The sequence below is a fragment of the Rattus norvegicus genome, chromosome 1, assembly GCF_036323735.1.
Source record: "Rattus norvegicus strain BN/NHsdMcwi chromosome 1, GRCr8, whole genome shotgun sequence".
NCBI classification, from domain to species: Eukaryota; Metazoa; Chordata; class Mammalia; order Rodentia; family Muridae; genus Rattus; species Rattus norvegicus.
The window spans coordinates 57090390-57116927 of NC_086019.1; the positions used below are offsets into that span (position 1 = coordinate 57090390).

The 26538-nt window shown below is 44.0% G+C and overlaps 1 protein-coding gene across 3 annotated transcripts in view; it reads left to right on the top strand.

The window, feature by feature from the left end:
- The window catches only part of LOC102551311 (afadin-like), a 101931-nt gene that overhangs the window by 63531 nt on the left and 11862 nt on the right, over window positions 1–26538 (top strand). The window contains exons 6-8 of one of the 3 annotated variants that reach the window (XR_010059340.1): window positions 1–10352; window positions 10822–10943; window positions 14342–26538. The exon at window positions 1–10352 is cut by the window's left edge and continues 35494 nt beyond it; the exon at window positions 14342–26538 is cut by the window's right edge and continues 3843 nt beyond it. The gene's annotated coding sequence lies outside the window, so the exon portion shown is untranslated. Of the gene's footprint in view, window positions 10353–10821; window positions 10968–12059; window positions 12342–14341 lie in introns of those variants that run through there. The other 2 variants (XR_010059341.1, XM_063276986.1) reach the window with 2 other exon arrangements.

Below are 26538 nucleotides of genomic sequence, written 5' to 3' on the forward strand. Positions count from 1 at the left end.
AAAGAGAAAGCACCACAGTGCCACTTCAGCATTGCCCTGGTTCAACTAGGGTTCTAAGGCAAAAGTCTATGATTTTGACTTCTCCATTTATGTCCAATGGTAAAATTATCAGGTTTCTGTTCCCTGTGCACTATACCCTGGTCATTTCATTAGCTCACAGTTATGATTATTTGCCTAAATATTTCCCTGCCTTTGTCCTCCCCTAGGTGGCCCCATTTTCAGGTGCTTTGGTAAAGCTGTTGTCCTTCAACAAGTTCTTACTTGCAGAAGTGAGATGCTGTTCAGGTGGTCGACCATCATTGTCTCTGCCTTGGTCATGAGTGTCAGGCACCATTGCTTCTTTAGAAGGGGTTCGATTGCTCTGGGGCTGCCACTGAGTCGAAGGCGTTGCTCCTGTGTCCCATGGTCCTTAAGACTTTGTATTGAGAGTGGAATTTTCCCTCATCAGAAATTCTGCTGAGGGCTAGGGTGTGGGGTCTGCTCTTTACTATGTGTAAGCATTGTAGCTAAAGATACTACAAATATTACCTACAAATAACTTAAAAGTATAGAATAAAAATAGTGGAAAAGATGTAGGGAAACTGAAGCTAAATTCACAGCATGTGTTTACTAAAATGACCCAAATGTCTTTGGGATTGCAATTTATTCTTTTATTTGTTTTTGTTTTACTTTTTGTTTTTGTTTTTTTCTTTGTTTTTTGGCTCTCTCAAGAGGGCAACCCTGTAGTGCAATAGATCACATATTCAGATGATGTCAGGTGAAATAGTCATTGGCCACATAAAGGCTAAAGCCTGTGTTTGGGCAATGGAAGGAAAGACACAGCAGAACTTTTTGGGGAATGGAGAGAAAGAAGAATAGAGGCGGAAGATTCGGGCAAGAAGAAGATGGGGGAGAAAGAGGTTGAAAATGGAGCAGGCACACGTGGCTTGCAGGAGCCACAAGTAGGTAGAGATTTTATAAATGGGCAATAGAGTAGTGTAGTGGTAGATTTGTCTAATCTAAGCACTCAGCTTATAATTATATAATTGAGTTTTCTGTTTTTGCATGGGCCTTTTGGCGTTGGAGATTTACCCCTATAAATCTGGCTAGTAGAAGCTTCTTGGGTTTTCATTACAAAAGACTAAGGCAAATCCTGTGAGAGGAGCATTGGCCAGCCTTCTGCAGGTCGGGGAGATGGGGTGGATGAGATAAGAAACGCAAGCAGCAGTCCAGGCATTTCAGATTAAAGTTGTTTGGTTAGAGTAGCAAACTAGGAGCAGGAACCAGGCAAGATGGATGCATAGACCTGGCCATGTGGATTGAGCATTACCACTGATACCAGAGCATAGCAGGAATTTGCATTCCTGTGTTCTCATTGCTGTTGTGTTCTCTCTGAGGATGATTGTTGAATGAATTCAGGCGACACTGCTGCCGTGGATGTATGTTTGTCCAGTGTGGGTGTAATCTGGTGTGGCCTCAAGAAACAAAGGGCCGCCCCAGTGACTCTTCTGCCTACTTTTTGACCAGATTGTGGTCAAAGGAAGTCACTAGACCATTGGATGATGATGAGGCCTGTGCGTATAGGGCGAGGTAGCTACCACTCCTCTACAGCCCAACAGGAATGCATCATCATCATCAAGGAAAGGGAATAACTGGACTCAATGTGTGAGCCTCCATTGTTCAGCCTTGCACCTGGAGAACTTGCCTGTACAGTAAGCCACATGATCCCATGGTTTTATTTTATATTACAATTTCTTAGGCTCTGAACCCAGTATGTTCTATTTCTTCCACAATTGCAGGGTCTAGCCTGACAGAGCTCAGTCCTTCATAGGGATTTGGGAAAGCCTTTCAGTCTTCCTTTAACCAGGGGTACATCATCACATCTGTGACTCTCAACCTATATTTCGTATTGACTATCATTAAGAGGCCAAGAGGTCCTATATCTCTTTTGACATCCCACAAAGGTTTGGATACATACTTGCCACAAACGGTCTTCAAAACTGTAGTATGAAGACAGAGTAAAATCTGACTTTTTTAATCTACCATTAAATGTAAAACTATGGTCCATATGTCATTCTGTGGACTATCATAAAGTTTGCTGAGGAAGAGTTCAGGAGCTCCAAAAGAGAAAGGACCACAGTGCCAGTTCAGCATTGCCCTGGTTCCACTTGAGTTCTAAGGTGAAAGTCGATGATTTTGACATTTCCATTTATGTCCATCATAAACTTATCAGGTTTAGATTCCCTGTGTACTATACCCTGGTCATGGCATTAGCTCACAGTTGCAATTATTTGCCTAAATATTTTTTGCCCTTGTCCTCCTCTAGGTGGCCCCACTTTCAGGTGTTTTGGTAAAGCTGTTGTCCTTCCACAAGCTCTTACTTGTAGAAGTGAGATGCTGTTCAGGTAGTCAACCATCATCATTGTCTCTGCCTTGGTCATGAGTGACAGGCACCATTGCTTCTTTAGAAGCAGTTCCATGGCCATGGGTCTGCCACTGAGGCAAAGGCGTTGCTCCTGCGTCCCCTGGGCTTTAAGACTTTGTTTTGAGAGTGGAAGTGTCCCTCATCAGAAATTTGCCTGGGGCTTGGGTGTGGGAACTCCTCCTTACTATGTGGAATCATTGTAGCTAAGAATACTACAAATATTCCCTAGAAATAACTTAAAATTATAGAATAAAAATGATGAAAAAGATGTAGAGAAACTGAAGCTACAATCACTGCATGTGTTAACTAAAACTGAGCAAAATGTCTTGTGGACTGCAGTTTTTTGTTTTGTTTTTCTTGCTCTCTCAAGAGGGCAACTCTGTAGTGCAATAGATCACATATTCAGGTGATGTCATGGGAAATAGTAATTGGCCAAATAAAGGCTACAGCCAGTGTTTGGGCTATGGAAGGAAAAGATAGAGCTGAATGTTTTGGGGTAGGGAGAGAAAGAAGAATAGAGACGGAATATTCGGGCAAGAAGAAGATGGGGGAGGAAGAGGTTGAAAATGGAGCAGCCCATGTGTCTTGCACGAGCCACAAGAAGGTAGAGATGTCATAAATGGGCAATAGAGTAGTGTCGTGGTGTATTTGTCTGATCTAAGCACTCAGCTTGTAGATATATTATTGAGTTTTCTGGTCTTTGCATGGGCCTTTTGGGGTTGGAGATTTACCCCTATAAATCTGGCTAGTATAAGCCTCTAGGGTTTTCATTACAAAAGACTAACGCAAGTCCTGTGAGAGGAGCATTATCCAACCTTCTGCAGGTCAGCCAGAGGTGGTGGATGGGATGAGAAATGCAAGCAGTAGTCCAAGCATTTCAGATTAAAGGTGTTTGGTTAGAGTAGCAAACTAGCAGCAGGGACCAGGACAAGATAGCTGCATAGAGCTAGCCAGGTGGGGTGAGAAACACCACTACTACCAGAGCATAGCAGGAATTTGCATTCCTGTGTTCTCATTGCTGCTGTTGTTCTCACTGAAGCTGATTATTCAGTGAATTCAGGCGACACTGCTGGCATGGATGTATGTTTGTCCAGTGTGGGTCTCATCTGAAGTGGCCGGAAGAAGAGAAGAACAGCCCTCTTCGCTCTTCTGCCTTCTCTTTGGCAAGATAATGGCCAAAGGTAAACACAAGGCCATTGGAGGATGTTGAGACCAGTGTGACTAGGGTGGGGTAGCTTCCACTCCTCTTCAGCTCAAAGGTAATGCATCGTATACATCAAGGGTAGGGAATAACTGGATTCGATGTGTGAGCCTCTGTTGTTCTGCCCTGCACCTGGAGAACTTGCCTGTACAGTAAGCCACATGATCCCATGGTTTGATTATATGTTGTGATATCTTAGGCTCTGTACCCAGTATGTTCTATTTCTTCCACAATTGCAGGGTCTAGCCTGACAGAGCTCAGTCCTTCATAGGGATTTGGGAAAGCCTTTCAATCTTCCTTTAACCAGGGGTACATCATCACATCTGTGACTGTCAAACTATATTTCGTGTTGACTATCATTAAGAGGCCAAGAGGTCCTACATCTCTTCTGACACCCCACAGAGGTTAGGATACATACTTGCCACAAACGGTCTTCAAAACTGTAGTATGAAGACAGAGTAAAATCTGACTTTTTTTATCTACCATTAAATGTAAAACTATGGTCCATAAGTCATTCTGTGGACTATCATAAAGTTTGCTGAAGCAGAGTTCAGGAGCTCCAAAAGAGAAAGGACCACAGTGCCAGTTCAGCATTGCCCTGGTTCCACTTGATTTCTAAGGCAAAAGTCGATGATTTTGACTTTTCCATTTATGTCCAACATAATCTTATCCAGTTTCAGTTCACTCGGTACTATACCGTGCTCATGGCATTAGCTCACAGTTGCTATTATTTGCCTAAATATTTCCCTGCCCTTGTCCTCCTCTAGGTGGCCCCATTTTCAGGTGTTTTGGTAAAGCTGTTGTCCTTCAATAAGCTCTTAATTTTGGAAGTAAGATGCTGTTCAGGTTGTTGACCATCATCATTGTTTCTGCCTTGGCCATGTGTGGCCTACACCAATGCTTCTTTACAAGCAGTTCGATGGCCATGGGACTGCTAGGGAGGCGATGATGTGATATCGGGACCTTGGCATTGCTCCTTAAGTCCTTAAGACTTTGTACTGAGTGTGGAAGTTTCCCTCCTCAGAGATTCTGCTGGGGCCTAGGGTTTGGGAAATCCTCCTTACTATGTGTAAGCATTGTAGCTAAAAATACTACAAATAATACCTAGAAGTAACTTTAAAAGTGTAGAATAAAAATAATGAAAAAGATGTTTGGAAACTGAAGCTATCGTCACTTCATGTGTTAACTAAAATGAGCAAAATGTCTTGTGGATTACTGTTTGAATTTTTTCCTCTCAAGAGGGCGGCCCTGTAGTGCAATAGATCACATATTCAGATGATGTCAATTGAAATAGTAATTAGCCATATAAAGGCTACAGCCTGTCATTGGGCAATGGAAGGAAAAGATAGAGCAGAATGTTTTGGGAAAGGGAGAGAAAGAATAGAGATGGATGATGCGGGCAAGAAGAAGATGGGAGAGAAGAGGTGGAAAATGGAGCAGGCCCATGTGGCTTGCAGGAGCCACAAGTAGCTAGAGATTTCATAAATGGGCAATAGAGTAGTGTAGTGGTAGATTTGTCTAATCTAAGCACTCAGCTTGTACTTATATTATTGAGTTTTCTGTTCTTTGACTGGGACTTTTGGAGTTTGAGATTTACCACTATAAATCTGGCTAGTATAAGCTTCTGGGTTTTCATTTCAAAAGACTAAGGCAAGTCCTGTGAAAGGAGCATTATCCAACCTTCTGCAGGTCAGCCAGAGGTGGTGGATGGGATGAGAAATGCAAGCAGTAGTCCAGGCATTTCAGATTAAAGTTGTTTGGTTAGAGTAGCAAACTACCAGCAGGAACCAGGACAAGATGGCTGCATAGAGCTAGCCATGTGGGTTCAGGATAACCACTGATACCAGAGCATAGCAGGAATTTGCATGGGTTTAATTTAAAACTTCATGCAATAGAAGATGTTGCCTGTGGTAGTCAACAATCCACTAGGGAGTTAGGATTCTTGTCCTAGGGATGAGAGAATTAGATTCCTGAATGAGCAGAGATGAGTCAAATGACTCCAGCACATGGGAATCTTAATCAAACACAGTGATAGACAGACCCAAATCAGGCTTTGCGTTCTCTTCCTGTAAAAAGAATCAGTATAATAAATGGATCCAGGCAGAGAGGGAGACTGAAGACTGCCTGCTTTTAATAAAGTTTGGTTTAGTTGTTGCTAATTTGGTGTAATTTTGTTTAAAGATAGAAGAGGACACAATTTTGGCCACAGTCACCTGGGGAATTCCTCCTGAGGTTCAGAGCTAACTCAGGGCAAATGAGCCCAGATTATCTGGGAGCTCCTGCTGTGCAGGGACAAACTGAGCTAACAGAAAAACTACAGCCTCCAAGGCAGACAACAGAATTTGGATAAGGATGAAACCCTCTAGGAAAGTCTCAGTGTCTCACAGGATTCTCATATTCTCTCAAAAGAGGGTTAAATGTCCTGTCTTGGCAGATTAGAAAAGGCCTGAAAAAACTGTTTCTACTCTGCTTGTTTGGTTTAGTTCCCTCGTATGAGTATTTAATTTTCGAAATGTATGTGATTTTGAATTTTCTGGTTATTTTACTATTCCTCTGGGAAAGATGTCAAGCTAAAAATCTTTCTGGTTACTGGCTAAAGTGTCTGCTAATTTGGGAGAAAGACCTTATGTTTCTGCTTATAGGAAAAGTAATTAGGCACTGGACTCCTTCCAGGGTTCTCTGGGTCAGAAAGGGCAGATGAGCCCCCCTGAAGAACTAGAAAATTCAAGAGAACCAAGCAAGAAAGGTAAAGATTCCTTATGCCATTGTTCACAATGCATGAACGAAGACTTATGATTAGTTATTATTAAATTTGGCTCATAAAAAGACTATCTTTTCACATGCTTAAACAAAGAGCAGTATTTCATCTTGAGTAGTCAAGGTATTTCATGTTAAACTGGTTCCCAATTGGCTTAGCAATCGAGCCTCAGGATGCAGAGTAACACAGCTGCATAGAGCTAGCCATAGGGGCTGGGTGTAACTCTGATGCCTGTGTTTAGCCAGACTTAGTGTGGGGTTATTTTAAAATTACATGTAACAAAAAGTGATTGAAAGAAACTAAAGTCAAAGTTAGGAAAATAGAATAAAAATTATGGAAAAGATATCAGGGAAAAAGCTAAAGTCAAAAATCCCAAGTAAAATTCAAACAAATAACCCACCTTGTATTCTGTTCAGAAAAGTCACGAAGCTCTCTAGAAGGAGAGAAGACAGGATGCAGCTGTTGGGCTATCTCAGGCAAACTCTGCACCGGAGCACCTGTTCAAAGAGATTAGAACATCATTATTGTATCATGGATGTTTACTGGGAGAATGGAATGATTTCACAGCTGAGTTGTGGAATTCTATTGATCTATAAAATAACCTATGCAGTGGATAATATAAAGTTATGAAATATCTTCCAGCTTCATTAATCAGAACTATAAATTTTCAATCTAGCCCATGGATGCTGATGGTAACTGTCGCTTCTGTTTCCGACCCGTAGAAAAGAGCGACTACACAGCGTTCTTTTCAAAGCGGTTTATTCAGGAACCTTACAACATGCAAACAGGAATCTTCTTTTCTTCTGTCTCCCTCCCAGCCCAGCCCCCGGAGCACACTCCCTTATACCCTCCCTCAACTCTGCCTCCTCAGTCCAGACTGCATAATCTCAGTTCATAGGTCCACGGCACATGGCCTGATCTTGCATCATGGTGCGCCTGCACAGCTCTCACAATGGACGTGGCTAGTTTCAGGTGTGTGAGGAAGTCAGATGCTAGTCATGAGACTTAGCTGCAGTCCCAGGCGCCATCTTGGGACTACCGCCACACCCGCTCCCCACAGGTAACTGTGATTTCAAGGTCATTTCCAATCATCTATGTTAAGTGTTTTGACTCAAGGAAACTGGCATTGCCATAGATGAAATCAGTAAAAGGCATATTTATTTCTTCTTTGCCACATAACTAGACAAATGTCAGTTCAAAAAGTTGCGATTATTTAGTGTACTTTTTTCATCTCAGTTACTTATGTATTTTTTCATTTATTTAAATTTCCATACATGTATACAGTAAAATATGGTCATATCCACCCTAACATCTGTCCTCCAACTTCTACAAGATTCCTCTCAGAATCCCCCGATTGACTCTATAGCCCTGGTTGGTCTGGGACTTGCTGTGTAAATCAAATTAGCCTAGAACTCACAGAGGTCCACCTGAATCTGATCCTGGGCTTAAAAGTCAGCACCACTAAACCATTCCTCGTGTGTGTGTGTGTGTGTGTGTGTGTGTGTGTGTGTGTGTGTGTGTACAGAAATACACATACACACATTTTTTGTATCCCAGTAAGCCCTATTAGTGCTAGTCATACATGCATACTGTGTGTACAGACATTCACTGGATTATCAGAGTCCTACCAGTGGCTTGTCCCCAAGGAAGAGTGAATTTCTATCAGCTGTTGTTAACTGCAGCTCCTCATTTGATGCAAGGGCTTATAAGTTCTTCTCCCACCCATGCACGATGTGCAAACAAATGACACAGCCACCTCCGTCACTTTACTCGGTTAACATATACTAATAAAATGTTATGGTATTTTCAAATTTATATGTATCTGTATTGTATATGTATAATGACACATTGTATATACTTGTAATGGCTATTCTTGGTTGTGAACTTGACTATATGTGGAATGAACTTCAATCCAGAATTGGAAAGCTCACCTTTGATCCTGATTTGAGGCTGGGAGACACAAATTTCTGAACTGAATCTTGGCATGGAGATCATGAGGCAAAGTGGCTGTGAATCTCAGGAGTTTAAGACAAGGAGATCTCTGAGTTCAAGGTCACCTAGGACAAAGCAAGTCCCAGTTCCAGCTGTGGTGGTACACACCTTTAATCTGGGACACACCTTCTGCTGGAGATTTATATAAGGACATTGGAAGAAGGAAGAGTCTCTCTTTCATCTGCCTGCCTGATTTGTAGGACTGAGCCACTGCTAGATCCTTGGACTCCTATTCATACCTGTTGCTGATCATTGTTGGGGAGTTGGACTATAGACTGCAAGTCATCAACCAATTGTCTTACTGTACAGAGATTTCCCATAAGTTCTGTGTCTCTAAAGAACCCGGTATAAGACAATTCTCTTTTATAATATCTAATTTCTATTGATAGATAATGTAATTTATTTTTTTATTCATAATATTATTATATTCATCCCTATGTTTATATGTAAATAAAACACAGGTTGTATGCCTATGAAACAGTAACACACTGCATACTTGATGACTGCTGTCTTTTCCCTACTCCCTACTGCAGGGGAGAAAATGGACCATTCTCATCAATGAAAAAGGTAAAATGAAATGTTAACTATTGGCTGGAAACACAGATGGTTTACACATAAAATTACATCTTCTTGATTGCTACTTTAGAAATTTATCTTCATTTCCTGAAGTCACTTTTTATGATACATTACTATATCAAATACTATCTCATAGTTTTTAAGGTAAGTTAATTTTATTCTTGGTACAAAAGTATACACATAGTGTTGTGCAACTTCCAGTAATATCCGGGTAGGGCTTCGTGAACATAACTGTATGGTTTAATACTTCCCTATGTGATCCAAAGCTCTTTTGTTGTTATATTATGATCTCTAAGCAGAATATTTTTGATCCTGAAATTATATACAATACCTAACTTTTTCTAAAACCCTTCATTAGCTCTCCATAGAATGCTATTTAAGTGTGTTTGACTGTTCGGTCCCAGGATATGAATTCCAGTAGAGCACTTTCTGGATAATATTTCCTTACAAAGTGCTGTTAACTGCTTCCTCCAAGAAGTTAATTTCTTGTCTTGAAATTTAAACCTTAAGTTTAAATAGAAGATAGAGAAGGCAGATGCTGGATTATTTAGTACCAAGCTGGTTTTCTGTCCTGATATGGGTAAGGGCTAGTCACTTGAGGTGTTTCTCATTCCTTTGGATTTGTAGCTGTTTCAGACTTTATAAATAATCATTTTGAGTATTACAAGTCTATGGGCATTTTCTCACCAAATTGTCCATTTTTACAGGAGTATTTTTCTTACAAGTTTGGAACCATAAAATAGAAACTTTCCTAACTAGTCAAGCTACTAGGGTGTATGTGGGCAGGGTTTTGCACATTTCCTGCTGTGTGATTTAATTGTGCTGTTCTGACCATTTTTTTTGCATAGGCTGCTGGCCAGTATAAACTGGAAATCTATGTTAAATCGTTGTCCAAGGAGGTATTGCAGATGTGGTCAGTATTTGTTTTAAAGGAAACAGTGAAAGGCATTCTTCACTCGAGCTTTGTGAAATACTGTGCAGATGCTTATGGCTGTGGATACTGTGTGGTGTGAGGAATGCTGTTGTGCACTGACTGTGTGGTGTGAGGAATGCTGCTGTGCACTGACTGTGTGGTGTGAGGAATGCTGCTGTGCACTGACTGTGTGGTGTGAGGAATGCTGCTGTGCACTGACTGTGTGGTGTGAGGAATGCTGCTGTGCACTGATTGTGTGGTGTGAGGAATGCAGCTGTGCACTGACCGTGTGGTGTGAGGAATGCTGCTGTGCACTGACTGTGTGATGTGAGGAATGCTGCTGTGCACTGACTGTGTGGTGTGAGGAATGCTGTGGTGCATTGACGCTGCCTTTTTTCTTTTCTCCCTACCCCTGCATCCTTCTGGTGGTTCAGGTTGGACAACTAGGTGCCCATGACCAAGTCCTCATTGTGGATGGATTTAGTCTATTTGGACATTCTCAGGAAAGGTATGACTAATTGGTTCCTTTAAAGCCTCAACTGATTGGTTAGTTTTAATGTACTGAAGTGATATTTTGCATTTTGAAATTTGAATTCAAAAAGTAGTGATGTAAAAGATCTTTGTGTTTAATCACCTTCCTCAATAATCCTAGTTGTTAGAGCACATGAATCTCATTTTGTGTTCACTCATAAGAATGTATATTAGTATAGAGTATTACCTTAAATAATTATATAAATATGTACACATATACTTAGAGCTTGTAAAATGTTTAAATATCTTAATGTTAATGTTATAGAATAGAATATACTTACCTGTTTTATAATTAATTATCATAAGTGATGTAGAGAGGACATAATCTTCTGAAAGCCTGGTTTATTTCCCCAAACAGCAACCAGGCTGAGGAACCTAAGCACAAGTATTCTGAACATAGACTCTACTGTGACAGTGACCGCTGTTTCTTTATATTTTCTTCCTAGGGCAGCAGAACTCATGACTAGTACCAGTCCCATGGTTACCCTGGAAGTTGCAAATCAAGGCATCCTCTTTCACTGCCTGTCCACCTTTCTTACCCAGCCATTGTCCTCCATGGTGCAGAGAGGTAAGAGCTAGTGACTCAAGCCAGGTTAGCCAACATATAGTGATCCTGTATTGAGATATGGCTACTCCTAAAATTTATCAAAATCTGGGGCTGGAAAGATGATTCAGTATTTTACAACACCAGTGTTATCCCAAAACTCTAATTTTATGGGATTTAAAGCACTTTTCTAAGTTCTCTGGACATGAGTCAAGCATTCGTGTATACACATGCTGGGCAAACACCCATACACATAAATTATTTTTATAAAGAGAGGCCCTAAAATTCCCATGTAGTAGCTCCTACCACAGCTCTTGCTCAGCTCTTCAAGGAAGAAGTTAGTTGAGACTGAGTGCATGATGCTGAGAAATACTTCTGGATCATGATTCAGATCAGATCTAATGGTACAGTTTCCTAGATATAGTTACAGTCTGTTAAGTGCAGCATTGTGAACTCTCTTCTGACCCTGCCTCAGCTTTGGAACCTGCACACCTTAGCGCCTAACCTTTGTAGCTACAGTATCAACAACAATATCAGTGTCTGACAGCCTAGAATCCTGTATACTAAAGCGAGGAATAGGAAACAATCCTGGCTAGACCATGTGTTGGCATATTAAAGCAGAACACCATTTAAAAACTCAAAGAGGGAAGTGGGTAACGAATGAGTCCCAGGTGAGCAGACAGGAAGACTAAACTGTGAACAGGCATTGATAATCACACCAGGGGACAGCACCATGTGATGCTGTCATACTGATTGATGGAAAATAATATGTGTGTTATCAGGTGAGAGAAGAGTGGTTGAGTACTTTTAAATATTACTCGAAAAATAGTTACTTTGTTATTTACAAATTATAAGTGAGATCTGAGAAAATAAATAAGGTCAATTTCTCCCATAGATACATACTAAGTGAATGAAAAGTTTTTCTAGACAATATATGTAAAAGCTTTTCAAAATGTTCGTATAAAGCTATTTGTGGTGGCATGTACCTTTAATGCCAGCTCTAAGGATGCAGAAAGAGGCAGATTTCTGTGACTTTGGGGCCCTCCTGCCTGTGTACTGAATTCCAGACCAGCCTCAAATATATAGTGAGACCCTGGGCTATGGTTTCTTCTGATTGCTTGCTCGTTTTTGCATTTTTAGGCTGGTCAAAGAATGTATATAAAAGATCACCCTATTATACCAAGAGCAGTTATTAAATATAAGAATTTTAGATGCATCCTTTGAAGCTCTTCATCTTAGAAAGAATGAGGGAGAGAGAATGAGTGAATTGGCTTTGGTTTTAGTTTCAGATCGTTATGGCTCAGGTAAACCCAGAGCACAGAGTGAAGTTTTTATGAGTTTTATTTTTCTTGGATATTTTATGTATTTACATTTCAAATGTTACCCCCTTCCCATGCTCTCCCAACCCCCTGCCCCTGCTTCTATGAGTATGATCCCGCTCCCACCCACCCATTCCCATCTCAGTGCCCTGTTCAGCTTGCAGCTGAATATTACACTGAATATGGGGACCCCAATGGAGGAGTTAGAGAAAGAACTGAAGGAGCTGAAGGGGTTTGCAATCCCATAGGAAGAACAACAATATCAACCAACCAGACCCCACAGCTACCAGGTAGGAAACCATGAACTCATGAGTACACAAGGAGGGATCCATGGCTCCAGCCACTTATGTAGCAGAGGATGGCATTATCCAACATCGATAGGTGGAAGAGTAAAGGTTTTGAGCTCTATAATAATTCAGCTCAAAACGGCTCCCCAGAGAGTCCTCAAAAGCCTTGGACAGAGCACAGTCATCCAACGAAGCTGCCTGGTAAAGACAGGCTGATGAAAAACAGAGCAGATCACCCTTTCAGCCCCAATGTGACAAGTAAGAAGAGGCATTCTCTAAGTCACCTTGTCACCCAGATCATTGTTTATACTTTGATCATTGTTTTTTGTGTCCCTTGGCCAGCTAGAATACAGTTTTCATAGAGGTCTCATATTAGTCCAAAATTAGGATTTTATTTGGAAAACCCTTGACCTTATAGATCAAAATGCACTGTAAATGTGTCTTCAAAATGGATCGGGTTTCCAAGTTAGTGGAGATCATTTTTACACTTAAAAGAGTTGCTAACAAAGTAGTGAGGATGGAGTATACTGAATAGAGACCCCAACGTCCAAAAGGCTTCAACCTCCAAAAGGCTTCACGTATTTACTCTCATGTCTCTAGCCCAGATCTCATCTGGTCCTGGAGAAAGTCCTTCTCCTGGTCTGTGGCGTCAGGAGACTTGTAGGGGTGCGTGAAGCCGACTTCTGGTACATCTTTGTCTCTGGCTCAGTGCTAAACATCCTGCCCTCAGTGTATGATGGGTATGCCATGGCTCCTGCATTTAAAGGAATGTTGTTATGTTTATTTTACTTGTTATTTAATGTGACACTTGGGTTTTTAACACTATTTCTAATAGATCAGCCTCCTATCCCTGGAGAGAAGTGTGCATATACCACTAGAACAGCAGCTAACATCTGTCTTCACTGGAGAACTCTGCACTGAGGTCTAAGATGAGCTGGAACACTTTCTTACTTGTTAAATATCTGACTTCTTTGATACAGTTCTCAACAAATTACATTAACTATCATTCCTGAATTTTGGTCATTTAAGTTTATTTCTATTACACTAGTCAAATAAATTAATGAATCGGGGAACATGAGAATTAGTGTAAATGAGTAAATAAGAAAATTTAAGATTTTTTTATTGGGGTTGGGGATTTAGCTCAGTGGTAGAGTGCTTGCCTTGGAAGCTCAAAGCCCTGGGTTCGGTACCCAGCTCAGAAAAAAAAAGATTTTTTTTTATTGAAAGCATAGGGTCAAAATTACATTTTTTATCATGGCTTTTAAAATATATTCTTTAAAAAACCATTTATTTATTTATTTATTTATTTATTTATTTATTTATTTATTTTATAATCCAATATTAGCCCTTCCTGTCTTGCCAATAACCCCTCATACAAACCCGTCTATCACCTCTTCCTGAGATGGCAAAGCTCCTTTTGGGGTGTCAACCCCCATGATTGCTTTTTTAAAGATTGTAAAACAGATCCCCGAGGACAAAGTTCACCTTTTATGCAGTTTTATGAATCTCATTGTTTATTTCTTTACATTTCACAAGAACAGACCCCTCTACGTAGTCCTGAAGCTAGGAGCTAAATTGCAGGAGTGACAATGCCACAAACAGCATGCATCAGTGTATAGAAAAATCTTTTTATTCCTTTGTACACACAGGTACAGCTGGTTACTTGGAGAGTGAGCCATAAAGCAGTGTCAGGTCTGGTTATACACCCATTCTTCAGTTTTCTTACCTCCTCTGTGAGAAAGAAACATGCATGAAATTTTGTTAATATCTCTGGTGAGTCTCTGAAGTATTAGATCTTCGTCTTTTCTTTTCTCAGTGTGTTACCCCTTCAATGGAAGAACTTCAGGAAGAGTTTTACCAACTTGAGCTGCATTGAGTAGTGGCCAGCATGGATCTCTAGTGTGACAATGATATGTGGATCTAGAGCTCCTCAGTGGACTCTATGACATCCAGCCAGGAGCACCTGAAATATTCCTCCAAGTCAGTTACCCCTGCTTCCACTCTACCAAGAGTGGTCCTGGCCATTGGAAAACCCAGCAGAGGTGCTGCCCACCCCTGTGACTGTCTTCCAGCCCATATGAACAGACCTCCCTCCACCACCTCCTCCACCACATGTCCACCTACACCAGTGGTTTTGATGGCATTTCAGTGGCTTTGCCCCTCCCACCACCTTCTGCAAACAAGGCAGGATCCCAGTCTGCTCAGGTGGCTGCTGGCTAGCAAAAAAGGAGGAGCAGCAGTGGTGGTCTGAGATATAGAAGGCCTGCCTGGATAAGGAAGCAGAGAGGAAGCACGGGGAGCAGGAGAAGAATCTGGGGCAGATGCACTCTCATTCCCTGATCCCTGCTTCCTTATCTCTTTTGGCCACACCGGCCCAACCAGGAAAACCTTCCACACTGCAGAGGCCCCAAGAAACAGTTACTCTGGAGCTGTAGCCCCAGCAGCAGCCCCCCACTATTGAGCACAGGAATCTGCAGTAGAAAACTATCAGTAAAGAGGAGTTGTCCTGTGGGGATAGTCTGTCTCCAGACCCATGGAAACAAGATGCCAGGGAGAAGCTGGAGAAGCAACAGCAAATGCACCTTGTGGACATGCTAAGCAAGGAGATCCATGAGCTGCAAAACAAGGGGGACGGTAGTGCAGAGGAGAGTGACTGCCTGTGGAAGCTTATGCTGGAGTGGCTGTTTTGGAAGAGACTTCAGGCTATATTTCTTGTGTTTCTCCCAGGTTCATTTCTTGAACCTGTTCTTGAAAACTGTTCAAGCAGCCCAACATTTGACATTTTCAAAGTAGAAATTCATAACAACTATGTTTTTGACATTCTGGCCTTAGATAATTCTACAGTGATGTCTATGGTTAAGTGCCAGGCAGTGAGAACCCAGGAGTGACGATCAGATGTACACAGGATGACCTGCAGGTGAGGTGCTCCTGGAGCCCAGTGTCCTGAGTGCAGGTCCTCAACCTTACAGCTGCCCACTCCAGCTGTGCCTGGGATGGAGCCAGTGCTACCTACCTAGGAAGCAGCTCAGGGATTGTGTGCTTACTATGTTCCCCATTGGTTCAGTTCATGACAAAGGTTAATCTGAAGTAACAGCAGGAATTTTAGCCCGCTGGAATTCTGTATCTGAGAAAGTACATGTCTTTAGGAACATCAAGATGCTCACGTCTAACACGTTTCAGCTTTATATGTCACAGATATCATAATAAAGCTGTTTATAACCTTTTTCTGTTTGGGGTAGCTCAAGGGTAGAATGTCCTGACCCTGAGTATTATATCTAATTACCCAGAGAGAGAGAGAGGGACAGGAAGGAAGGGAGGGGGAGAGGGAGGGACAGAGACAGGGAGAGAGAGAGAGAGAGAGAGAGAGAGAGAGAGAGAGAGAGAGAGAGAAAGAGAGAGAGGAACAAAAAGTTTGTAAAAATAAGCAAAACTTAAAAATATATAAATAACTAAATTATTAAAAGTCTATATGAGAGTCAATGTTTATCACCCAAAATTGAGGAAGGGGCTTGGAGAAACGAATTATCTGCCTCCAACCTCCAAAAACATACACACACTCAATCAACAACACGTCTAATTATACCTGGAAATACCCATATTTTATAGAATGCCATAATGGAAAGTGAGAAGCATCATTTTCGATAAGGGTTGCCAATATGTTCTTTTTCCAAGGTGTGTGCAGCCGTGCCAGTCTTCCTCACCACGGGATGGAAGAGGTCCCTGACCTGTGAGCCTAGAGGTGACCAGGGGATCTTTGCTCCATTCTGAGACTGAGAGGCAGGATGCCCACTCAAGGGTCCATAGCAGGGAAGGTTTTCAAGCTACGTACAGTGCTGGAAAAGCCTACACAAGGCATACAGTTAGCAGTGATGTGTTTGCAGGGAGTCCAAGGAACCAGCTTTTTACTGATGCAGGTGGGCAAGCATTTATCATCCACCTGCCACTCTGACAGCAATAAGAGTATTGCTTAAGTTTTGTTTCATAGATTTGATCACTGAAAAAATACCAAAAATTGGACCCTTAACGTTGTAGCAAATAGAATAGTGGATGCTAAGACAGGGACCTTTGACTCTTCTAACACCATTGTCTATTTCAGAGCAAGAAAGGAGAGTTATCAATGGACAGCAGTCTGCTTCCCCCATGAGTGCTCTACCACTGAGTTAGTAGCCTTAGCCCTCCTCACCTTTAGATAAAGGGTGTCACTAAGTTGTCCAAGCAGACCTGAAACTCATGCTGTAGACCAGGCTAGCTTTGAACTTCTGATCCCCCTCCCTACTGTGTGTCTTGAGTGTCTGGGATTACAGGCCCATTTCTCTACAGCTGAGCAGCTTGCTTGTTTGCTTCCTCCTTTCTTTACTCCTCTTCCTCCTCCTCTTCCTTCTCCTCCTCCTCCCCCCCTCTCTCTGTCTCTTTCATTCTTTCTTTCCTTTCATTCATTCTTTCTTTCATTCTTTATCTTTCTTTTCTTCCTTCTTTCATTCATTTGTTCCTTTCTTTTAAGATTCATTTACTTTAGTGCTCTATCTGCGTGTACATCTGTGTGTCCAAAGAGGGCATCAGATCTAATAATACACAGTTAGTATCTATGATATGGTGACTGGAATCGAACTCAAGACCTTTAAAAGAGCAGCCATGCTCTTAACCACTGAGCCTGCTCTCCAGCCCCAGCCTATTTTCTTAAACTTACCACACTTGGTTCACATGAGAATTGTCTGTCAGATGAGTAAGATAAGGTTACCCTGAGCGCAGAGTGCTTATCCCTTGTCAGATCATCCAGGGGGTTACCTCTGACTCATGCTGTCCTTTTCCAGGTCTGTCACCAGTGCCCTGGAGTTTGTGGGCCTCATCCACAGAGGTATGCAACTCAGAGAACATGGCCCCTAAGGCTACACCCACATTGTAAAAGCCAGCGATGTCAATCACAGCAGGTTAGATGTCAGCCACCTGAGTCATGCAGTTTGACCACATGAGACTCACCCTAGGACTTAAATGCAGTGCGTTCAAGGTCTCACATGCTATGCTGGACAGCTGCTCTGGGCCTCCACATCATAAGTCAGAGTACAGAGCCCTGGGCACAGCAGGACACACCCAGGCTAGTTTTCACTCCTATGGAAAGCCAGTAGAGATGGACATTCTCCATCTTGCTACAGTGACACTTCTGTAAGGGATGAGACTGCTTAGGGCAGCATTGTCTGTTTAGTAGGCACATCCACCTCCAGGACTTGCCCCCTATGGACAGTGCTTGAGCAAAGCCTGCCTCATGGTGCTTAGGGAGTCTCAGTTGTCTGCCAATGGATTCCCAGACATTCAGCTCTGTCTGATGATTGACAGACCTTTGTGACCCTTCTGTTTTCCACTCTCCGGACCACAGCCCCAAAGTCCAGCCAAGCTGACCTTCACGAGAAAGCAAGGGCAGGTATTTGTGGATTACTACTGCACTGGGCTTCATCTCCAGTGGACCCACCCGACCATGCTGGGCAGCTCCTGGGGGGCAGGTTTCAGCACATGGACTGGGCCAGCAGTGTGTATGCAGGTGAACGGGGGACGACATCTGCCCAGTCAAGAATGCCAGAGTCATCAAAGGGCAACACAGTAGAGAGAGCTTGTGAACTGTCAACAGAAGGCCATGTTATACCCCATGATGGGCCTTATGTTGTTCTGTGTCTAGAAAAAGGGTTACCTGCAGTTAAAAGGACTGTGGTATCCAAAAAGGGACCTCAATGACTACCAGGCCATGGTGCCTGTCTGGGAAGTGGGTGGGTCCCATGGTCCCTCCCAAGAACCACCTCTGTTTGCCTGTTCCTGTCTGGATAGCATGCTCACAAGCGACTGGACTGCTTACTTTACAGCTGTGTCTGCGGTGACTGGGTTTGCCCTGAAGGAGGCCTTCTTTATCAATTAGAGTCTGGCTGTCCTAGCAGATGGCCTTGTGGCCTTGTCAGAGCACTGTGACCACATCCCACATCTGAACAGCAAGCTAGTCAACAGGATGCTCTATCGGTTTGTCTTCCTCAGAGACCCCAAAATACAGGGGGCAGAGAGCTGGGCTTTAGGCAGCTACCACAGGCATGACTGCTCTTATTTGTAAGCCGCACCGCCTTTGGCCGAGTTACGGTTCTGCCAGGCCCTCCCATGTTCTGTCTTCAGCATCTTTGTGTGTCAATGAAGCTTACACTGTGTATTAACTGTGCTGCACGTTGGCCTAGAGGCTGGGCTTTCCTCTTGATTTTCCAGCAAGACTACAGAGTTCCCGGGGGAGACTCTCATCATGGCTCTCCATATTCTGACAGGCACAGTCTGTGGATGTCTCTAAGGTGTTGGAGATCGGACCCCACTGAGGGGTGAGAGGCTTTCAGTGGCTTATAGACCCAAGGCTTGTGCATGATGGCTTTTTTTTTGGTTCTTTTTTTCGGAGCTGGGGACCGAACCCAGGGCCTTGCGCTTCCTAGGTAAGCGCTCTACCACTGAGCTAAATCCCCAGCCCTGCATGATGGCTTTTATTGTGTGTTTGGTAGCATGTATGCCCTGCTCCAAGTGTAGACAGACACTCCCCATGCTTGTAGTCCCTGCTTGGAGTGTGGGTACACTCTGTCCATGCAGACAGCTGTCTCCGCACACACAGATGCCATTTTCATGATTTACGCCTGTCATCTTTGATGTTTCTTTTAATAGGCAGTCATGTAAAGTCACTATGATATTGTGGTGACTTTCTTTCCCCAGCCTTCAGATGAATATAGGAAAGAGACTCTGGAATCTGCCTGGGCTCCTCCTTATGCCCACACCTTGACCCCACTGAACTCTCTTTGGCAGAGACATGGCAGAGCCTGGCCTTTAATTGTCCTGTTCATTCCCTATTGATTGTGACCACAGTCTGGAGCTCTGCACAGCCTGGTGTCCAGAGAAAATTGGCATAGTTCCCCACAATGTCTCCACAGGCTCAGAGGAAGGACATAAATAGAATCTTTATGGGACCCAAGTGGCTTCTCCGGGTCAGCCAATGGTCTTGGCTCCTTCTTGTCTCTGAAGACACAGGGCACAAGTCCTGACCTCCATGCACCTTTAGCTGCTGCACACACTAAGGATGAGTCCATTGGCTTCTGCTGCTTCCGGGAGTCCTGAAAACCACAATCCCTCAACCAAGGGAACTGGTGGGGAACAAGTCAGCTCCCTGAGGACCAGAAGCCCCACCTGGGTTCACTACTATGTTTCCCAAAATAATGAAGAGCTGCTGTCATAGCAGGCCATGCTCTGGTGGGAAGGGCAGACAGGCACATCCAGACCCACAGAAGGCTGTACTGTGGCTGTGCTGGGCATCCCAGGGGCGGGGTGGGGTTGGGGACGGGAGACAATTGGTCCATGGGTACCATGGGTATACATGGACACCTAGGCACATAAGGGGGTATGCATATACACGAAAAAACTCCCTCTCACACAGAAGTTGGCATGATGTATAGAAAAACAAGGCCATCCTGAGTGTGGGCTTCACTTTAGATATTAAGGTCCAACGTTAAAACAGGAATGTGTGAAGACAAGGAGCTCTGTGTTCCCTGGGACCAGAAGGAACAGAGTGGCTGTGCTGACTCACATGAAATAAACTCTCAATCACAGTCTGTGACAGCCAGGTCACAGGACCCAGGCTGCTGTGTTATGTGTGAGCACCCAGTGCAGCCAGAAGCTAAGTACTGAGCACTGACTGGCCCAAGCCCAGAAAGGGTCTCTGTTTTTCAGAGTGCTGGGGGACAGTGCAGTGTGTAGCAGTTTCCTCTTGAAGACTCTTCTGGGGTTTTGAGTTCCCTGTAGAGGATCCTCATGACTGCAGACACTAAGCCTGGGAGGAAAGATCCTCATCTGTAGAGTTCATTGAAAGGCCTGAGAGCAGAAAAGCAAAGAAGCAGCAAAATGTGCCCCTTCTGCTCACTGTGGTTCAGCTTCTGCCTTTGCAGTTGAGCTCAGGTGCCCTGGAGTCCTCCCTAGCCTGAGTGAGTAATTTCAAGGCCAAGTCACATCCTCCTGGTTTGTAGTATCAAACGCAGCCCAGTTCCAGCCCAGGTAAGCTGTGAATACCAGGTATGCCTTGCTGTCTGCATTGTAGGGGAACTGTTGAGCCCCAAAGGACGCAAGGGCTACAAGGTAAGGAATCATAGGACTGGGCTAGGCCTCGAATCCAAGTTCCCTTCTCCCCCTGCCTGGTAACTGGTTCTTGCTGTGTATAGGGGACAGAAAGAAAGGGTCCTATGGGAGCCCTGGCACAGGCCTGCCCAAGCATGGCTTAGGGATCCTCACAACATCCTAGCATTTGATGTGTCCCCAGGTTTGTCTACCACCCTCAGCCGTGTGCCATTTTCTGTGCCACCTGCAAGGGACTCTAAATATCTTCCTACAAAAGGTGATCAAGGAGGGGGTGTACAAGGACACATGGTGGCTCTGTGGTGAAGTTAACATGGACCAATAGATTAGAGGGCCAGAGCCCCAGGACTAATGCTGGGTGGACACACTCCTCTGACATCCAACACAGAGATCTTTGTACAGAGATCAAGAGAAGTCTTATCTGAATAGCAGTGCAGAGCACCTCAGGCTCAGGGACTCAGGACTGACACCCATAGAATGCTGTAGAGGAGCCGTTTGTGATTCAAGGGCTCATCTGCCTGGGTCCCTGTGCCTCTAGAGATGAGCAGAGGACTGGGCTGTGGCTGGTTATGGGCTCAGACAGGGAGGTGCTAGGGAGCTTGTTTTTGACTCCTGGGAGTAGAGCAGTTTTTCTTTCCCTGTCCCTGCTTTTTGAGTTTTTCTTTCCTTGGGAAAATGGAAGGACTGGAAGAAGTCTGTCTATGGAGAGTGAGGCTGGCTGGGAAACTGCTCGCTGTTCTCCATTGTCATCCTGCTGGGGGTTTGGGGTTGTTGGCAGGTTAGCCTCTCCACCATTCCAGTCTGCTTCTCTCCATTTAATCCATGCATCTCTGTCTCTTCACTCCGTGACATGGATGCACAAGTCCTACCTGTAGCTTTCACTCCAAGGCATAAGTCCCTCAGTGAGTGAATTCCAGATGGTTCTGTCTAGAGCAGCATGGTCCAGGGTAGTTGCTCAGTATGTAGGTACATGGAAGAGGATAGTGCACGGCATCCACACACATTTCATATAAAATCAATCCTCATGGTCAGGTACTAATCCATTCTATTTACACCTTTCGCCATTATTGCTATTCACTGTACTGTGAATTTTTATTATATTTCACTTCTGCAAAGGAAGAGACAGAGTTTAGCACTGGAGAGTCCCTAGGGACTGGCTGGAAAGGACGCCTTGACACACATGTGTGCTTCTGGGAAAAAGCTCTTTCATAGGATGCCTCCATGAGTTCCAGGATGTGTGGAGGGCTCTGTGCCCTATCCAGGGTTGACCTCAATATATTAATGGGAGCTGAGGCTTCTCTCTAATAGAACAGTGCCACCCTCCTTGGAGCTGTCTGTGATTGTATATTCTTAGCTCTAGAGTATCATTATTAGGAGACTTTGCCTTGTTAAATAGGGGTGTCACATTGGCATGGGCTTTCAGACCCTTTTCCTATCCACATGCAAGCCAATCTTCCCCAAGCAGCCTTCAGATGAAGATGTAGAACTCTCAGTCTCTCTAGTACCATGCCTGCCTGGATGCTGCCATGCTCCCAGCTTGAAGATAATGGACTGAGTTTCTGAACCTGCAATCCTGTGTTCATTAATATTGTCCTTATAAGAGCTGCATTTGTTGTGGTGTGTCTCTTCTCAGCAGTAAACCCCTAACTCAAACAATGTCCATGTTCCCTTCTTCTGCCTCCAGACATTAGAAGCTTCCTACATGAGCGGCATTCTCTTGGGATATGGCCCTGATAGGCGCTAGGCTGTCTGCTTGATCTGAGAGTGCTAGGACATCCTGCTCCTAAGGGCATTGTTACCGCTCCCTTGCAATACTGTGAATAGCATCAGCAGGCTCCTGCTCTGTTACCCCCTGAACACAATGCTGTCTTCTCCAGGAGTGGATCCAACAGCTCCCAGAACCTCCTCAGGAACTATGTGTTTCCCAAGGATTACCTGCACTTGCTTACACACCCCTATCCTGTGTTCTGAAAACTTTTCAAAGCCCATTCATCTGAGACTGGTGAGTTCAGGACAGTAGTCCCAAGTGTCTTGTCCTACCCTGACAGTTCACTCTCATGAGGCATCACCTGCGCTTGACAGAGGATTTTCCCAAGGGGCATTGGATGTGCAGGAGAATTGTGTGTCCTGAGTCTTTTCAGAGCAGCAAAGGAGGACATCAAGGTCCCATTTGCTTTTGGTTTTTGAACTCATGGGCCTGGCACGGTCTTGTTGGTATTTAGGTCCCTGTCAGTCCTGAATTGAATTTTAGCATGGGAACCCAGGGCAGTTGTCTTCAAAGATATTCCTAGCATGGACCACATCTTCACCTCACCAGACATAAAGCACGACAAACACCAGGCAGGCAGAAAACCCTCAGAGGCTGGAACTGTCATGTTCAAACATTCTGGCTTGACCTTGGCCAACACAGGTTCAGAGAACAGCCTCTATGTAGGAAGATCTCCTTCCTCCTCTCAGAGTTTACGACATGTAGACTTAAGCTAAGCTGCTGGCACACATGTGAGCAGAGGCACCAGCCTAGGCTTGTTCAATATCAAAGCCTACCTGCCACCCCTGTATCATAGTCATAGCAGCACATCTCATGAGAATTCTAGGGGTGGTGATATTCTGGGTGAATATTCTGTATTCTGCTGCCAGTTACTTTGCTTCCACATGTCCAACTGTGAGAAGGGATTGAGAAAGGGAAGGTGATGAAGTCCTGCTATTATCTACTTGGTGCCACCAAAGACAATGTGGTCTTACTGGCAAGATCTTTGCATTAGATTTTATAAAAAGTGACCTCAGGACAGTAGGTACTCTCAAGAAGGTGCAGCATGGTGGGTACAATGGAACAGGATCCCTGAGGTTGGTAAAGTGGGCCAGGGTCCCTGGGGTAGGAGCAATGGGGCAAGAGCCCTTGGGATGGGATCTTGTAGTAGTGACCCTGTGGAATGTGTAACTGGCAGGGACCCTGGGGTAGGTGCACTGTGACGTGCACCCAAGCTGGAATGTTCAGACAGGTGTGTGTTTGCTTCATGCAGCTGCTGTCTGAAGTAGAGAACACTGTCATCTGCCCCAGAGGGGATTTTGGGAGCTCCTTCCAAGAATGCCTCAGCTCCTTACTGAGAAGATATACATTCCACAGATGGGGCTTTATTGAGATGAGCAGATTCTAAGGGGGCTGCCTCGAAGGAACAGCCAAAGAAAGCAGAAATGAACAAGCAATTGCACCAGCCATGTCGAAGGTGACTTTGCTCTGAAGAATAGGACTGGAAGAAACTGATTAAGTCAAATCACTTCTCTATCTCTGTATCTCTATCTCTATCTCTATCTATCTATCTATTCACCCATCCATCCATAATCCATCCATCTATCTATCTATCTATCTATCTATCTATCTATCTATCTATCTATCTATCTATCTATCTATCTATCTATCTATCTCCCTGAGGGAAGTCAGCTTTCATTTGTAGGAAGAAGGTCACATCCGTGCCCCATTATGGTGAAAACCAGGATTGCAGGGAGTGAGATAGATGGGTTATTTCTTTCTTCCTTCCTTGAATCTTCTTATATCTTTGTTTCTTTGTATCTTTCTTTCTTTCTTTCTTCCTTCCTTCTCTCTCTCTCTCTCTCTCTCTCTCTCTCTCTCTCTCTCTCTCTCTCTCTCTTCTTTCCTTCTTACTTCTTTTTTGCTTTTGGTGGGATAGAATGCCAGTTGTGGCCAGTCCCCATCAGCATCCACTGTGCTACAGACCCAGTCTCAGTGTGACACAGAAGAGGCCTAACTTTGAAAGTTTGTCCTCTCTCTAAGGGATACTGTATAATACAGTGCTCTGGACTGCAGGTCAGACAAGGCCTGCGTTTAGGAGACTTGTGGACAGATGAATGTCTGTGAGTCTGGACTTAGACTCTGTGGAGGGCTCAGGTCACCTGACTGTCCTGAAGCTTCCCACTGTGATTTATTTCCCTCCTACAGAGTCAGCCACCTGAGCAACTGCATTTCCTGGTCAGCCCCTAATCCTCTTACACTGTGTAGAGTGTTCAATCTCAGGGAAGGCCTGGGAATCTGAGAGACACCACTGAGCCCCCTGGGCCTGGCTGACTCAACCTGAGGCTACCCTGTGTGTCTTCATTTTGCTCACCCTCCAGAGACCTCAAAAGTCAGCAGTGAGCTTGCTGAGAGGCCAGGAACCTCCATATTGGCCCAAGAGCAACTGTCCTCTTTTACAGGTTCATCCACAGAGCATGTAATTCTGATTGGTGCAACAGTCAGGAAGAGTGAAAGACGTCATCTCCCAAGGGCAAGTGCTGTGCTAGTGGACACTGAGGAGCTGCAGGGATCAAACCCTTCCCCATCCTTCTCCAGCCTCTCTTGTTCTTCCTTGAGATGTTTCCTACAGATCTGAAAGATCCAGGCAGTCCATGACATGCATTTGAATTTAATCTCAGGACATTTTACTCCTTGCTCTAAAATTAAGACCAGGTAATTCATTTGTTTGTTTGTTTATTTATTTGTTATATGTAAGTACAATGTAGCTGTCTTTAGAAACACCAGATACAGCATCAGGTCTCATTTGAGATATTTGTGAGCCACCATATAGTTGCTGGGATTTGAACTCTGGACCTCTGATAGAGCATTCAGTGCTCCTAACCACTGAGCAATTTTTCCAACTTCCAGACTAACTTTTTAAATTCCCATAATGTATTCTTTATTCAGGTTACATCCTGATCCCAGCCACTCTCCCTCTGCCTGTCTTCAGGGTAGGAGATTACAGGAAGGCCCCAATTTTCAGCAGGGGAGTGGGTTTGCTTCCAGAGCAGGCAGTGGGGTCGTAAACATCTCACTCTCAGGGAATTGGGAGCTTTCCCATATAAGAATTTTCTGTGGTGGAAGCTCAGTTTGCTGTCTGGCTTCTTTTCAGTTTTCTCTTGCTTCTTCTGGAATAAGAATGTTCTTTATTAAGAGCTTAGAGGGTGTTTCTGGCCAGACTATGTTCATGTGCAGGCCCATCCCTGGACGGCTGGATGCTTAGACTCTCCTGGGGAGACCTGTTTCCTTTCTGCAGCAGGCCAGCTAGTATGAGAACTAAAGGACCCCATCAGATGTTCACGGTGCACAACACACATACACAAACTCACGCATGCACACACACACACACTATACAAATATATATATATATATATATATATATGTATATATCTTCCATATTCCTAAACCCACACATCATACATATCACGTGTCAGATGTGCGTGCACATTACATATATCACAGACATATATACACTGTGCACATCACACGTGACATTTGTACTTATATGCACACATGCATGCACACCTCACTCTACACACATGCCTGCCATGCACACATGTATATAGAAACACCAAAATGAGTGAAGAGATTTTTAAAGGAGGCTTGTGCAGTCAGGGTATGATAGGCTTGGGCATGACTACCCTCTGTGTTACAGTCAACTGCGGTCTGTTCTTTTAGCTACTTTCACAACAGGGCCAGTGCCTGTGTAGAAGGAACACCAAGGCCACATCTCAGGGAAGTGAACTGAGGACTCAGAAGAGGTACAGGCCCTGGAGTATGGAAAGGCAGAGCATGGTATGCAGATGTAAATGCTGTAAGGCACTCTGGCTTGTCCACTCCAATAGGCACGATAGTAAGCATGAGGCCAGTAGATGTCGTATCCGTGGGAAGAACCCTCTGGATGCCATGTTAGCAACTTAGGGTGTTTCTTGTTTTCAGCCCATGCTGTGGCCAAGGAATCAGGAGGTGTGGGGTAGAGAGGACACTTGAGCAACTACCCTCTATGTTGTGAACCTAGTGGATGTTTTTCTGCCCTTCTAGACCTGTGAGTGGCCTGTGCCAGCACAGCAGAATGGGGACATTCCCAGTTCCACAGG